This window comes from Stegostoma tigrinum, chromosome 7 (assembly GCF_030684315.1).
Source record: "Stegostoma tigrinum isolate sSteTig4 chromosome 7, sSteTig4.hap1, whole genome shotgun sequence".
NCBI classification, from domain to species: domain Eukaryota; kingdom Metazoa; phylum Chordata; class Chondrichthyes; order Orectolobiformes; family Stegostomatidae; genus Stegostoma; species Stegostoma tigrinum.
Window position 1 is genome coordinate 16,667,563 of NC_081360.1, and position 14,421 is coordinate 16,681,983.

At 41.0% G+C, this 14,421-nt stretch overlaps 1 protein-coding gene across 11 annotated transcripts in view; it reads left to right on the plus strand.

Annotated features, from left to right (window-relative positions):
- Positions 1–14,421, plus strand: part of agap1 (ArfGAP with GTPase domain, ankyrin repeat and PH domain 1) — a 667,156-nt gene that overhangs the window by 486,859 nt on the left and 165,876 nt on the right. The window lies entirely within an intron of this gene.

Below are 14,421 nucleotides of genomic sequence, written 5' to 3' on the forward strand. Positions count from 1 at the left end.
GTTAGCATTGAAAACATTGACAGAGCAATGCATTGTATTCGGAATCAAGCAGACGCAGCATAAATACGCTATTAATGTTTTACTTGGGGAATGAGAGGCTACTCAAAGGAGAGCATTGGTTAGAAAAGAGCAAAGAAAAATGGTGATGATCTCCAAGTAAGCACTTGACATCTAATCATGTTCAATTCACACTTGGTGTAGGTTTATTGGTGGAACTGGTTCCTCATTTTAAGGGTGACTGTACTTAACTATGTCGTTTATTTGTACAGTATATGGGGAAAGCACACTATCTTGGGGGAAATGATACAATCTACTCTTTTATTTATTCTTTCATGAGATGTGGACATGTTTTTTGCTCAAATTATTTCACTTGAGCGATCTGTTAACTTCAAGTAAAAACCATGCAAATTGAATTGAGTCCTTTATTATAAACTATTGGATAGTTCAAACTTTTACTGAGGAAGTAAACAGGACTCAGAATTCTGAGTCGACTGGACCCCACCCCAACAAAGCAAGCAATTGTACAATAGGTATTGAACAAGCTCCATAAAATCATTTCATTCTACATCTGCCATGAAAATGCATGCTTAATAAGAATGTGTTTTCTCTAAACACTGCTGAACAATTACTTTAACACCTCCGCTCAGTTCGCAACAAACAACTGCACCTCCCAGTCGCAAACCATTTCCACTCCCCCTCCCATTCTCTAGATGACATGTCCATCATGGGCCTCCTGCACTGCCACAATGATGCCACCCGAAGGTTGCAGGAACAGCAACTCATATTCCGCCTGGGAACCCTGCAGCCATATGGTATCAATGTGGACTTCACCAGTTTCAAAATCTCCCCTTCCCCTACTGCATCCCTAAACCAGCCCAGTTCATCCCCTCCCCCCACTGCACCACACAACCAGCACAGCTCTTCCCCCCCCCCCCCACCCACTGCATCCCAAAACCAGTCCAACCTGTCTCTGCCTCCCTAACCGGCTCTTCCTCTCACCCATCCCTTCCTCCCACCCCAAGCCGCACCCCCAGCTACCTACTAACCTCATCCCACCTCCTTGACCTGTCCGTCTTCCCTGGACTGACCTATCCCCTCCCTACCTCCCCACCTACACCCTCTCCACCTATCTTCTTTACTCTCCATCTTCGGTCCGCCTCCCCCTCTCTCCCTGTTTATTCCAGTTCCCTCCCCCCATCCCCCTCTCTGATGAAGGGTCTAGGCCCGAAACGTCAGCTTTTGTGCTCCTGAGATGCTGCTTGGCCTGCTGTGTTCATCCAGCCTCACATTTTATTATCTTGGAGTCTCCAGCATCTGCAATTCCCATTATCTCTGAACAATTACTTTATTGATTGTCAAATGTGGCTGAGTTAGTGGCAGTCTTGCCTCTGTCACAGTGTCCCACATTCAAGACTCACTCTTGGACTTGATCACACAATCAAAGTTGATAGTTAGTTCAGTGTGATATCGAGGGAGCGCTGCACAGGTGACTGTTTATATAAAAAAAATCCTTGGCCCTGTTTTGAAGAGCAGGAGAGTTATCTCTGATACCCTGGTTGACCCTTGCCCCTCAATCACCGTCACTTAAAAAGAAATCGGGCACTGTCTCATTTTCCATAGTGGGAGCTTGCCCTGCACAAATTGACTTCCATGTTCCCTACACCGCAAGAGTGGCAACACTTGGAAAGCACTTCATTTGTTGTAAAGCTCTTTTAGAACTTATGGTGGTTGTGAAAACCACTCTATAAATGCAATTCTTTCATTTTCAGATGTTCCACGTCCAGGTGACGTTTTTAAAATTTGAATTTTTTGTAGAAATGTGTCCTCTTTTTAAAAGAATCAAGCGTATGAATTGTAAGAACTCATTGTAGACTGCTCTTTCTAAACAAAAAATGCTCAGCATGAGTGCACCACTCAAGGCCACCTTTTGTTACCACCCTAAGTTGCTCTTGAGAAGGTAGTGATGAGCTATCTTGAACTGCTGCACTTCCTGTGGTGAATATGCAAACAATACTGTTATGGAGGAAGATCTAGAATTTTGACCCAGCTAGAATGAGGATGCTTTGTGACTTGGAGAGGAGCTTGCAAGTTGTGGTGTTTCTATGTGCCTGTAGCCCTTGTCATTCTGGGTTGTTGAAGGTCACAGGTATGTTCTCGAAGAAGCCTTGCTTAAGTGCTCACTGTATCCTCTGGAAAGAATTAATACTGTTAAATATGACTGGTCAATTTTGTTAGAAGGCATAAGAAGTCAAATTGGAAACAAAAACAAAGTGCTGGAGAAACTCAGCAGTCTGTCAGCATTTGTGGAGACAGAAACAGAGTTAACGTTCTGAGTCCAGCATGACTTGTCCTCAGAAGTCAAATTTGCTCTTTGTCATAAAGAAGTGTCCAGAATATAATAGAAAAAGCAGGAATTTGAGTCAAAAATATCTAACATCAAGTTTGAACCTAAAGAATATATCAGCTAGCAGCACTGCTTGTAGAATTGAAAAGGTTATATAAAAATGATGTATAATTTGATTAACTTTGATACTGTTCAAAGAAAATGTTTTTTAGTTTAATGGACCAATCGCCTCAATTGAGCAGGTAGTATACCAGCATTGGCTGGGTTTATATACATGAGATTGTGGCACTCGAGGAGAGAAAGAGGTTTCGAGTCAGTGCCTGTGGAGTCGGATACGTAACTCAGTGTGAGTCAGCATCTTTAGGAGAGGAATAGAGAAAACTAGATTGATACAGCGTAAAATACCTCGATAGAATAATGCTCTGTGACATGATATATAGTCGGTTGCAGTATTTAGAGGGAAGTGTGGACTTCTGTGATTCAAAAACACCCGTTTCTAGTCTAATAGCTTCCAATTTCTGATACATTCCTTTTGCGATCTGCTTTTGTGATCTGATATCAGTTCTTTACTCTTTGGTACCCAAGATGGACTAATTTACTTCTCAAGCCCCTTAAAATCAGTTGATCCTTTTTTATTAGCAACTCTTGGGTCTCGGCATAAAGAAGGCATTTGCTGACGTGTTTTGACTATTAATTGTCTTGCTGACATTAATATGAAACCTCTCGTAAATTTCTTTCAAAGCCCTCCAGGACATCATTAACTTATTTATATTTATTTGTGTGAGATCAGTAAACCTGCAAATCTTTTATATAGATAGCATTTCTGCAAGTAAAGAGTGCAGACCACATATGCCAGTTCTGTGCAGTTTAACAAGAATTATAATTGCCTTGTTAATTTTTTTGTTTCATCCGATAAATTCATTTATCGCAGCTGTAAACTTCAAAGATGTAAACTTTCGGTCAGCAAACTGCCAGTGTCACGTAACAAGGTTTCCACTCAGCACAGAATGTGAACGTGACAGAATTTTGATCTATAAAAGCCCGAGAATGCAAGTCCCCTCTACACTGACAGTAAGGACTTTGTCCAACCCATAAAACCAAAATAATAGCATGAATATTCAGTGACCTAGAATACTAATTATTGTCATGAATATTAATGCGATCAGACTTTCTTTCCAGTCAGACGTCTCTGAAGATGGGCCCGTAATGAGAGCAGTTAGGAGTGAATGCTGTTCACATGACAGTGAGTCGGGTAATAAGGATAGCTTGATTAGCACTGTTTTCGGAGATGAGAGGACTCACGTGGGGTGTGAGGGAGGCTCTCATTGCCTTGTTGAGCACCACTGGCTGTGTGCCGCTGACTCAGATTAATGAGGCCTAAGAGGTGCATTATGAGCAGTGGCAAAGGTTTGATCTAATGGGTTCAGTCATTTTTTCTTTGACTGACAGACATGGAGAAGTAATTGGCTGTGTAGGAAAGCAGTTCATTGGCAGTCCTTAAAGAGACCCTAACCCTTTATTGTTGTGCTACTTCTGTCGCAGTTCATGGTGTCAGAAATCAGAACTGCAGGATTTAGAAGAAAAATGTATCTAGTTATAAAATATATTTTCATAAATTCTTCTGACCGTTAGTTTTAGTAGCAGTGTGTTCATGTCTGAATGGAATAACAAGAACATCTCTTTTATTCCAACAGCCGGCTGTTAGCCCCTGGTCAGCTTTTGAGTATGTAGATTAAATTTAGTTTGATTACTCCAGCATGCTCTGAAGACGATAATAGCCTTTGCTGCTTTGTTCTTCTTTTGCCAACTCGGATATTTGCTGTTATGCTAGGGTTTATGGAGTTCACCCTTTGACACACTGTTAGTGACAGTGAAAGAATTCTACCTAAGCTCCATTTTGGAAAGTGACACTGATAATGATGTAAAAGCAATGTTAGTAGCACTTGTGGTTCCGTGACATCTTTGTGCCGTGTCAGGATGTTAAGAGGCTGAATCTGGGTTCCTTTCATGTTTGGCATCCTGTGTTGTCATTGAGCATTCCAAAAAATATTCGCAAAATAAAAACCCTTCTGTCCATTTAAACATGTCTCTTGAGTTAATTTAATATCATTCTGCTGTGCGGTCCAATTGTATTTTGAATTTTTGTACCTCTTTCACCTTACTGTGAGCTTCCCAAGCATTGCTTAACTAACTCTTAAGTTGATTGAATACATGCCACAGCATGACTTCAAGAAGATTAGAGTGTCCTCCTGGCATTCTGATTATCTTCCCTCAACATCACCACCAAAGATTGATTGACTAATCATTCATCTTCTGCGCTATTTGTGAGATCTCACTGTGTGGTGATTTTACAATCTTAGGAACCCCAAAGTGTTTTACAGCCAGTAAAATACTGTTGTAAGGCAGCCAGTTTACACACAGCAAACTCCCATGACATAATAAACAGGAATTTCACTTCAGCCATTATTTGAGGGATTAGTATTCGAAAACCTTTTTTCTGAGCTAGTTCCATGGAATCTTTTACATCACCTGAGAGGACTCATGGGACCTCAGTTGAAGGTCCCTTCTGGAAGAAGGAACCCCCAGACAATGCAGCACTCCCTCAGATCTACATTGAAGTGTCAGCTTCGATTATGCACTTAAGTCTCTGAAATTGGACTCAAACCTATAACTTTCTGATTCAAAGACAAGATTGCTACCTACTAAGCTACTTAAGATTCCTATGATAATGAGCTGATGTGTGACAATTTAAACAACTCTATTACACAAATCTAACATATACCATTGCCAACCGCAAAGCCTTTGTCATAATTTGATGCTTCTGGTCTCCTGATAGTCAAAATCCTGAAGCTTTTTGAGATGCCCATCAGTGCTACCTGTGCCATATATTTAGTAGGTGATTTATTTGAGACTTTCTCACTGTGTTCCATCACGTTGCTTACTTAACCGTTACTGTCAGAATCCCACCAATAATACTTGGCAGGAGTTATTTGGTTAGAAGCAGGGAAACATTTTTAACAAGTTCACTGGAAGGTCACATGTCCAGTAGAGGTTTAAATGGATTGGCCTGCTTGTATTTGATAGAAGAGAATTGAAATGAAATTATGGTTGGTTATTGAAAATTTTTAACTCTGATTGGAAGTTTGTGAAAGGATAGTGCATCTGTGGAACTCGCTAAGTTTTATGTCCAATATCTAGTAATAGGCAAAACTATTGTAACGGCATTGTGACACAATATTATTCTCTCTCAGTCTGATATTGCTGGTGATACCTCGCCGTCCTCACTGACGTATTGAAAAACAGGTGATTTTTTTTTATCTTGAGGATGTTGACTGTACTATGTTTTATTGAGCATGAAAGTGTCAGTCTTCTAAGAATCAAATCTGCCACCTTGCCTGTTAGTTGGCCTGTCCCCTCAGTGTAAACAGTCTGACTAGAATAGTGTCTGCCCCTCTGTTTTGTTCCCCTGACTATTGGTGCAGCTCATTCTTTGTATACCGCAGGTTACAAGATAAGTGAAATGATTATTAACTCACGCTTCAATTGGAAGTGAGAGAGCTGTACTTCCCTGTGCCTAATTATGTAGCAACTCCTTTTTTTTTCATTTTTCAGTGTTTACGATCATGTATTTGATTCGTTATTGGTTATCCCAGATTTCTAAGTAATCCTGCATTGCTTGTTGAGTTTGAGATGTGCATCCAGCCCAAAGAAAAGAGCATCCTTGGGCTAGTCGTAGAATCCCCATAGTGTGGTAGCAGGCCATTTAGCCTGTCGAGGCCACACAGACCCTCAGAAGAGCATTCCAACCAGACCCACCCCCCCCACCCCTCTAAGGCTGCTCTTCCCATAGCTAACCCACATAAACTTGCACTACCCTGGACATTATAGGCAATTTAGCATGGACAATCCACCTAACCTGCTCACCTTTGGACTATGGGAGGAAACTGGAGCACCCAGAGGAACTGACGCAGGCATGGGGAGAATGTGTAAACTCCATGCAGGCCAGTGGCCCAAGGGTGTAATCAAACCTGTGCCCCTGGCTCCGAGGCAGCAACATGGCTCAGTGTTACAAGATAGGAGCAGGTGTACAGGCTTGCGGATTAGCAAGTAATTTTAACCTCTATGCTTCGTATATAATGTGTTTCTCTTTTCATAAATTGGATGATAAACTATAGTGGTCATTAAAATGATTAAACTTTATCATCCAAAATGAACCCTTGTAATTTTTATATTATAGAATGTTCCTCTGATGCCCTCTGCCCAGATTTTGCTGGAGAACAGCATCTTGCAGACGGTTAGATCTTCTTCAGCTGAGGCGGTTTTTTATGCTGTAATTCATTAGAAATGTGAGTTGTTAATGGCACAGAGAGGGTACTGTGGCATTTTGAATCTTGGTAAATGGTAGAACCGACGCACACGCTCCTCAATCAATAAGGTTTAAAGATTAGGAAAAAATCTATTGAATTAGGTTCAAGTTTAGCAGAGAAATAAACAGAGGGAAACATTGGACTAGGCGAGAGGGAAAAATGGCAGATTGGAAAGTTTAAAAAATTGAACTAACAATGTAAAGAATATCAATTAAACTATAACATTAACTATTTATTTTCTGAAGAAATAAAACTCCACAGTTTCTGCTCCAGAAAGGCCGAGTGGTATTGCAGGATAATAAATTTCGCTGTTAAAGGATCCTTGTGCCATTAAATGCTGGCCCTATCTTGTGTTCCCTCTAGTTTTGTTTTCTGCACGGACCTCTGAGGTGCATGTGCAGCAGCAACTTGTAAAACCAGAGGTCAATGCTACGATCCACATCGGCATGCATGTTGCTATGCACGACATGTCAGAGCAGCAGCTGCACAGCTTAAAGGCAGCATTGGCCCTAACTTTCTGATGTGGCCTTAATTTGCTTTTGGAGGAATTTCTTCAAACTTAGGTAAGTTTGAAGTTAAGCTGCTAATTTCACAAAGCCTCCTTTCAGAGAAGCATAAATTGGCCAACAGGTTGTGACAATTTGCTGCTTGTGCTGTGTCTGCCGCTGCAAAATACTGTGTTATGTACACTCCAATAAACCACACGCATTAACCATCAAACTCTGTATGACTATCACTATTACATTCTGTATGCTTGTACCACTGCAATAACAAAAGCAAATAATTGCTTATCCCCCCATGCAGTGATCGGTGGATGACTTTGAGAATGAGCATTGTGTTGGAAAGGGAAGGCTGTTTGAAAGTGGGTTATTGCTGGTGACTGATTCCATATAAGCAAAAATTTATAGATATATATCATGTTTTCTTTTGGCGTGTTCATTTTGAGGCTAAGTACCCTAGCTGCTGACTTTCAGTTTCACTGGCATGTGGACATAGATCTTCAGTTATGCTGTCCAGATCTTGCTATATGTTTTCATACTGCTTGACCGGGGAGAAAAAAGGTTTTACAAGAAATAAAATGAGTATAATAGCCTTGTAACTGGAACAGGCAATTCTCTGATGAGAAATAATGGGTGTTGTTTTTACTAGTCTAGTCACTGCTGAACATAGAAATATGTATGTTATTAATGTTGTAAAGGAGACTTGCACTGTCCTAAAGTAATTTTATTTGAATACAAATACAGATTTATGTACTTGTGAAAAGGGTTTATATTCCACCTCAAGATAATTTACTGCAGAAACTGGCTACAAGTATTCTAGCTTCTGTTGATCAGGAGGTTAGAGTAGCTTTTCATTATTGTGAATAAAGTAGGCACAAATGTCATAACAAATTGTGTTGGGGGAGTGAAGGGTCTTGCGTTTCTTTACTGATGTTTGAGTGTGGTGTCAGTCATGTACACGTTGCACTCTGACCTTTCAGAGTGAGTTAATGGCCATTTCATTATAACGGATTGATAAGCACCATAAACCAGCTGCTGGCAGATGAAGCCTGCACCCAGCAGCTGACTGAAACGTAGGCTACAAAGAGTGCAGAGGTGATCATGGCAGTTTGAGGGTCATAACCTGATAACAAGATGAATATGATGTGACTCCCAGGCAAGCCATTGTTCAGTTCTGGTTCGGGAGCCAGTTTTATGGACATACTAGCTAATGGCTAGAAACGTTATTCACAAATAGTGTCTCTTCCATTTAACTAGCTAGAGAGGTGGCATTGAGTAAGTTATTGTCCTTTTAATCCTGACAGTGTCTTCATATCACAGCGATGCCTTTTTCTCTTATTACAACTGTTTCCACTCCCTTGTTTCTGCTCATCCTACATACACAAAAATGTGGGGAATGTCAACAGGGCACATGAAAACAGTTGTTTCTGTTGGTACCTTCACTTGTACAAACACAGGAAATACAGCAAATTCTTAAGTACTTCTATTGCTAACTGCTCCATTTTCTTATTGCTTTCCCCCTGTTTCCTTGACTTTGTTGTGTTTCTTCCTTCTGTTTGCCCCCCTGTCTATCCCATTTCCTTCATTGTCCTGCTGGTGGGGGATTAATGAAAATAAACTTGAACATGAAGCTGCCCTGTAGCCACTGAGGAGTTGACCAACAGTTCCATCATATTTTTAAAACTTCTACCCTCCATGTTATGCTAGTCGTGTCCAAGTAAATTATTGGTACCTCTTTGTAGAAAAAGTACTACTATTTTGTCAGATATGAAGTATGTGACAGTCTGGGAACTTATATCTGCAGTATTGGAGCTTCAGTATATATGGCAGTCCATAGCTGACAATGCTATAATATATTATAGCATGTGAAGAAATAATAACATTACTTTGACAGCGTACAGAGATACAAGTTGGAGCTGAAGGCTCGTATCAGCATTAAAATGATGAGACACAGTATCGCACATGGCAGTCTTTTCCTTCACTCTTATGGCTGTTAACTTTGGCCAATGAACTCTTAAAGTAATCCCAATAGAGAAATGTCAATTGGCCAAAGTCAGATCCAAATCTAATAATACCCCAATAAGCTGTTTCCTCCAAGTCATAAACATGGGTAAGGAGGATCTACTGTGCTGTTATATTGGAGAATGGGCATAATAGCTCTTTCTGCAGATGGTGCAAGAACATTTCCATCATGCTTTGAAGTCTTGGTGCTTCTACATCCTTGCAGGCCACTGTCCTTTCTGCTGCTGCTTAACACAACCCAGTTATCATCAGTATTCCCATCAATTGGTCTTGTACTCCACAGATTCCATTTAGTCATGTTGATAGAATATCGTAGACACGTTTAAGACAATCTCTTCATCAATCTCTTGGCCATATTATAAATAAGTTACCCAGAAAGCTCCTCACTGTCAGAGGTGTTGGCTTTCAGATGCCATGTTAAACTGAGGCTATTCAGGTAGATGTAAAAGATCGCAAGAAACAGTTTCACAGAAGAGTAGGGATGTTCCCCTTGGCTGATATTTATCCCCAAACAACCAACACTCAAACCTGTGATCTGGCCATTATCTCATTGGTGTTTGTGGGAACTTGCTGTGTGCAAATTGGATGCTACACTTTCCCCCATTACAGTGACCGCACTTCTGAAAGTACTGCTTTGCCTGCAAAGTGTTTTGGAACAGCTAAGGCCCCAAGATGGTCATTTAAATGAAAGTTGTTTTTTTTTAAAATCACAGACACTGAAGCCATGATTAAAGTTTTTACTGAAGAAGCTGAACAAAGAAGTTGTTTATTGCAATGCTGTTGAGGCTCTGAATTCTTGTCTACCTAGTTAACTGAAGAGAGTTCCAGAGCAACAGGAGATGACACATAGTGAACAAATTCTGTTCAAAGGATGGGCATGCTGCTTGGTGCTCAGCATGCCCTCATGCCAGAGAATGTGCCCCTTACTTTTAAACTATGTACCCTAGGTACAGTGTCTCCCTTTATGTGAAAATTCCTGTTTCCAACTAGTTAATTCCCCACAGAATCCTATGCATTTCATTGAGATCACTTCTCATTCATCTAAATTCATGGATAAGGGCCCAACCTATTGAGCATCTCCCCATCTCAGGAAACAGTACAGTAAACCATCTCTGAACTGCTTCCAGTATAAAGGATTTGTAACAAAGGATTTTGTAGAACTGCGCACAGTATTTCATGTGTGATTTCACCAAGGCCCCGTATAGCTGCAGCAAGACATCCTTGCTCTCATGCTTGAATACTCTCATTATGAAGGCAATTTGCCTTCTTCATAGATACAGGTCACTGAACCCCTCAAATCTCTGTCATTGTTTTCTCCACGAATAAACTACTTTAATCCCCTTTCCTGCTCAATGTCAAACATTCTAACATTTCTTTTCAAAGACCTACCTCTCCAAAACTATTTCTCTCCAAAGAACTACCCTTCCAAAAGAATCGAGGGGCTTCTCTTGCACTTCACCCCAGAGTGTTCTGCACAAAAACCCATCTCATTCCAAAGACACATTTTTCTCCTCCAATTCTTTTTACAATTATTTAAAATGCCTGCCTTCTAATTAACATAGAAACTTGGAAAAATAGGAATAAGTAGAGGCTATTTTGCCCTTCAAGCCTGTGCCACCATTCAGTATGATCATGGCCAATCATCTAACTCAGTATCCTGTTCCTTCTTTCTTTCCATGTTCTTTGATTCCTTCAGCTGTTTGAACATTAACTAACTTCTTTATGAAATCTTCAATGATTTGGCCTCAACCGCTTTCTATGGCAGAGTATTCCACAGGTACACAGCTCTGTGTGTAAAAATGTACTCATCTCAGTTCCAAATGGCCAACCCCAAATCCTTAAACTGTGATCCTTGATTCTTTACTCCCAGTTCATAAGGAACATCCTTCCTGTATTTCCTCCATCTAGTCCTGTTAGAATTTATATCTTTCTATAAGATCTCCTTTATTCTTCAAAACTCCAGTGAATAGAGTCCTAATCAATCCAGGCTGTCTTTGTAAGTCAGTCTGCCTTCCTAAGAATCAGCGTGGTAAACTTTAGTTGCATTCCCTCCATAGCCAGAACATCCATCTTCAGAAAAAGAAGACTAAAACTGAATGTGAGTTTGCTCGCTGAGCTGGAAGGTTAGTTTTCAGATGTTTCGTCACCATTCTAGGTAACATCATCAGTGAGCCTCCAGTGAAGGTTACCTAGAATGGTGACGAAACGTCTGAAGGCTTCACTGGAGGCTCACTGATGATGTTACCTAGAATGGTGACAAAACGTCTGAAAACTAACCTTCCAGCTCAGCGAGCAAACTCACATCCAGAACCTCAACTTGAGCTACAAATCTTCTCAAAACTCGCTAAGACTAAAACTGCATACAGTATTCCAGGTGTGATCTCATCCAAGGCCCTATACAGTTGGAGCAAGACATCTCTGCTCAAGCACTTGAATATTCTCATTATGAAGGCCATTTGCCTTCGTCATCGTCATGAAATCATCTTACTGATCTGCTGGAAGAAAATCTACCACCATTTCAATTACCTTGTCACTACTGCTCATTTTCTTCAGGATCTCCTACAGGTTGCCACATACTTTTCTCCATCATGGTCAACAGAATTTTGATTTTTTTTTTTGTTTGCACCAGTTATCTCTTGTCCCAGGCAACAATTGTGCAACCGTCTGCTATGTTTTTCTCATCGTTTTACTCAAATTCCCTTAATAAGCCTCCTCAGATGATATGCATTTCTCCAACTAGGTCGAGTGCAAATCTCCTTTACTTTGTAATTTATGCTTGTCGCTAGAAAATATAAGAATTCTACACATAATTGTATGGTGTTTAAGCCACAAGGATGGACTATTCAGCCCAGCAAGTCAGTGCTAGTGTTTAAATCTCACATAAGCCTCCTCTCACTTCATCTTACCCTGTATTTCTCCCTCATGTTTGTATAGCTTCAACTTAATTAGATAGAACATAGAAAAAATACAGCGCAGAACAGGCCCTTCAGCCCTCGATGTTGCGCCAACCTGTGAACTAATCTAAGCCCATTCCCCCACACTATCCCACCATCATCCATATGCTTATCCAAGGACTGTTTAAATGCCCCGAATGTGGCTGAGTTAACTACATTGGCAGGGAGGGCATACCACACCCTTACCACTCTCTGGGTAAAGAACCTGCCTCTGACATCTGTCTTCAATCCATCACCCCTCAATTTGTAGCTGTGCCCCCTCGTACAAGCCAACATCATTATCCGAGGAAAAAGACTCTCACCGTCCACCCTGTCTCATCTTTCTCTGATCTTCCTGTATGTTTCTATTAAAGGCCCTCTTAGCCTTCTTCTCTCCAATGAGGACAGACTCGAGTCTCTCAGCCTTGTCTCATAAGACCTTCGCTCCAGACCAGGCAACATCCTGGTAAATCTCCTCTGCTCCTTTTCCAATGCTTCCACATTCGTCCTGTAATGGAGCGACCAGAACAGGCCGCACGAGTGTTTTGTGCAGTTGCAGCATGACATCTTGGCTCTGGAACTCAATCCCTCTACCAATAAAATCTAACACACCGTATGCCTTCTTAACAGCACTATCAACATGGGTGACAGCTTTCAGGGATCTATGTACATGGACGCCAAGGTCCCTCTGCACATCTACACTACCAAGAATCTTTCCATTGGCCCAGTATTCTACCTTCCTATTATTCCTCCCAAAGTGAATCACCTCACATTTATCCGCATTGAACTCCATTTGCCACCTTTTCGCCCAATTTTGCACTTTATCCAAGTCTCCCTGCAACCTGCGACATTCTTCCACATTGTCCACCACTCCACCGACTTTAGTGTCATTTGCAAACTTACTAACCCATCGATATGTTCCACATTCTAACAACTCTCCAGGTAAAGATATTTTTCCCACATTCCCTATTAGATTTATTAATCTCATCTTTGAATCTATCTTCTGTTCCTAGCCATGATCTCCCACAAGTGTATTTGTCACTGAAATAAAAGCAAAATACTGTGAATGCTGGAGATCTGTAACAAAAACTGAAAGCACTGGAGAAAGTCAGCAGATCTGACAGCATCTGTGGAGAGAGAAACAGAGTTAATATTTTGTCCAAAGAAGAGCCACAGTGAACTCACAATGTTAACCCAGTTTCTCTACCAGACCTGCTGAGTTTCTGAGATATCAAGGTGTAGAGCTGGTTGAATGCAGCAGGCCAAGCAGCATCAGAGGAGCAGGAAGGCTGACGTTTCGGGTTCCTGTATCTATTTAAGTTATGTCATCATCTTTATGTCTACCCTATTGAACCCCTTCATTATTATAAAAAATTTTTCCTCTACATTCTCTTGGCCTTTTCATATCACTATCTACTGGCTTTGCAAAGCCAGAAAACTACCAACTCATCAGGAACAAAAAACAAAATTGCTGGAAAAGCTCAGCAGGTCTGGCAGCATCTGTGGAGGAGAAAACAGAGTTAACGTTTCGGGTCCGGAGTCACCGGACCCGAAACATTAACTCTGTTTTCTCCTTCACAGATGCTGTCAGACCTGCTGAGCTTTTCCAGCGACTTTATTTTTGTTCCTGATTTACAGCGTCTGCAGTTCTTTCGGTTTTTATTTAGTGCCAACGCATCATTTTCTTCCATTAACATTAAACTATGTCCTGTCCTTTGGCCCTCCACTCCAGAAGTGCACTTTCCTACTGACGTGTGATCTTTATGGACACCAGCTGCCTTCGTGGGTGAAATGTTCAGGCTTCTTATTTGAGCCTAACTGAGTCTAAGGGTGTTGAGCACTGCTGGGTGCACTGCTACCCACAGTTGAAAGTGACGTGCAGTTTCATTAAGGGGTCATTGGAATCCTAACCCAGATACATTTATCTTACCTGTGGCACTCCCCTTTTAATGAGTCACAGATTGAACCATGTAAAGTCAGTGTTGCACCAGTCCAAGTATTAGCCCAATGAGCAGAAGTCAACAGTATAATTTTGCTCAGTGAGATTGTAGCATTTGATTATGCCTAGTTGTTCTGGTAATCAACCCTAATAGTACTTCAAGAACAAGTTTCTTGAATAACTAAAATCTGACCGTGTCATCCAGCACATGATTGATCAAAACCAGTTGAGTAAGAAACTGATCTATTGTGTGCAGTAGTGCTCATTAATGATTATTTGTGAGTCTGAGTCCCTCCTGCTATAGATTTTGGGATAC